Here is a 2859-nt window from a genome sequence, read left to right on the forward strand (position 1 = left end):
GATCTAATTTTAATTTCTTGTTTGTGTTTAATTTAGTTTATTTAATTTTCAATTGCCATCTTAATTGCTAGTTCAAATATTACCAAAACCTAATTATCTTTAGTACTTAATTCTTAATCCCTTAGGTACGACAACCTTATTTTTCCACTTTATTACTTGAAAACGATTCGTGCACGTGCGAGTTGATTTTACACATCAATAATCCTTTTGTACCAATGGCCTTTTAAACAAATCAAACATCCAGATCAATCGAAAGGAAAGATTTTGAAAGGTTGGATCTACTTTCAAGTGCCAAAAAGGATATATATATATATATATATTTTAAATATATGTATCAGATTTTTCACATCTTTACTTTTTCTTAATTTTGGTTTTAGTGTTGCATGCTAGGGTTTTAATTATTTGCTTGTTTGGCCAACTTGCTTTGAATTTTAGTACTTATTTTGTGGTACTTGAAACCAAAATCGTGTTTTTAATTTATTGGTGCTTAGGTTGCAAGTCTAGCATACTTAGGGATTTTATTATTATTTTTTATTTGTTTGGTTGAATAAGAATAGGTTTAGCTTACTTTTAGTTGAAATTTTAGTTTGGCACAATTGTTAACTTTAAATGCATACCTGCACAAAAGGGTTTAATTTTTTTTGCATTCTTTTCATTTGGTTCATTATTTCCTAGAGTTATTTTCATTTATCTTTTAGTTAAGTGTTAGTTTGTTTTTCTTTATTGCTAATTGATTTTAATTGTTAGATTAGTTAGCAACATTAGAATTCCAATTTTTGTTTTCTTGTTCAATTTTCTAATTTTCTTTCTAATTTATTTTCCTTGCTCTCTTTTTAGGAATTAGGTGTTGTGTATGAGTCATAGTGGTGATCAAGAGTTCAAGAAGGAAGTTGATTTGGAAAATAAACCAGCACCTAGAAAACAAGCCATAAAGGGTACTTGGGTACGTATAGACCAAGGAACTCAAGAAGGTGCAATGGCCAACCAAAGAGAAGATGATTTGCCCATATGCGAGCCCATATGCAAGTATGCCACTCACAAGAAAGTTGGTGATTTGTCTTGCATAAGGAGACCACCCATTGAAGCAAACAATTTTAAAATTGAAGCATCTACTACTTCTTTGCTTAATAATGTTCAATTTCGTGGTTTGCCTTATGAAGATCCAAAAATGCATATTTCTAGTTTTCTTCAATTGTGTGATATGCCTAAACAAAATGATGTTTCTGATGATGCTTTTCGATTAAGACTTTTTCCTTGGTCTCTTGGAGACAAGGCAAAAGTGTAGATAAATTCTTTTACCTGCAGGTACTATCACTACATGGGATGCTATGGAGGCAAAATTCCTAGACAAATTTTTTCCTCCATTAAAGACCGCAAAATTGAATAGTGATATAAATAATTTTTGTCAGTGGGACCAAGAGACTTTGTATGATGCATGGGAGCGCTTCAAGGAACTATTAAGAAGATGCCCACACCATGGATTTCCAACATGGATATAGGTACAGATTTTCTATAATGGTCTAGATTATGGTAACAAACAATACGTAGATGCAGCTGCAAGAGGTTCTTTAATGAAGAAGAGGCAATCAGACGCATTTGAATTAATTGAAGAGATGGCCATAATAACTACCAATATCCAAGTGATAGGAGACTAAATGGAAGAAGTCAAGTAAAGGCCGTGGAAGACGTTGATATTAACAACTTAGGAGCTCAACTTGCAACCCAATTCATGAAGACCTTGAACACTCAATTTGGTCAAATAGGGGTGAATTCTATCCAATCTACTAATACTTATTTATTTTGTGATTTATGTGGTGCTCATGATCATAAGAGTGTGAATTGCCAAGTTGGAAATCTCTTTGCTTCTGATGATGTTAATTTTGTAGGGAACTTTCAAAAGCAACAAAACAATCCATATTCTAACACATATAATCCAGGATGGAGGAACCACCCAAATTTTTCATGGTCTAACAACAAACAGCAAGGGTCTAATCAAGGACAAAGCGGAAGGTTTCAAAGAAAACAATTCCAATCTCCATTCTATCAAAAGCAGCAACTTGCACATCAAAATCAAAATTCTTCTCCAACTCAAACTCAATTTTCTTCACTTGAAGAATCCTTGCAAGAGTTATCTAATAATACTAATTCTTTCATGCAGAGAACTGAGCAACAATTGACAAACCATACTCAAATGTTCAACAACCAAATGGCTGCAATCAAAAGCTTGGAGAACCAAATAGGTCAATTAGCAACTCAATTCCAAAGAAGTCAAGGAACTTTGCCAAGCCAAATGGAGAAGAACCCAAAGGAGCATGTTCAAGCCATTACATTAAGAAGTGGAAAGCAAGTAGCCGGGCCTAAAGAAAGTGACAAAGGGATGGTGATTCTTGATAATGAAGATGAGGAGAGCCCCATAGACTCAACATCACACTTGGTCACACATGACAACTCAAAATCAAATGTGGAGCATAATGAGGCTTATAGGAGAAAAGATGAAGGTTCAAGTGATGCCATGAAGTCTCCACCAACAAAGTACATACCACCACATGCAAGAGAGGCCGAGAGCTCACCAACTGATCAAAGAAAGTTGAACCAGCACCTTGCTTAAGCAAACCTATTGACAAGCACAACAAAAATGAGGAGAAGAATCAAGCCTACAAGAAGACCCCACCTCCACCTTTCCCATCTAGGTTTAGGAATGCAAAGTTAGATAATCAATTTAAAAAGTTTCTTGATGTATTTAAGCAATTGCATGTAAATATCCCTTTTATAGATACCTTAGAACAAATGCCTTCCTATGTTAAGTTTTTGAAGGAGATATTGTCAAACAAGAGGAGGTGGGAGAATTATGAGTTAGTA

At 34.3% G+C, this 2859-nt stretch overlaps 1 non-coding gene across 1 annotated transcript; it reads right to left on the minus strand.

The window, feature by feature from the left end:
• Positions 1 to 1376: 1376 nt before the first annotated feature.
• Positions 1377 to 1483, minus strand: LOC112491883 (small nucleolar RNA R71). Its single transcript, XR_003056221.1, has one exon. It is a non-coding gene; the product is annotated as a small nucleolar RNA R71 (small nucleolar RNA).
• Between the last annotated feature and the right edge of the window lie 1376 nt (positions 1484 to 2859).

Source organism: Ziziphus jujuba, chromosome 5 (assembly GCF_031755915.1).
Source record: "Ziziphus jujuba cultivar Dongzao chromosome 5, ASM3175591v1".
NCBI classification, from domain to species: Eukaryota; Viridiplantae; Streptophyta; class Magnoliopsida; order Rosales; family Rhamnaceae; genus Ziziphus; species Ziziphus jujuba.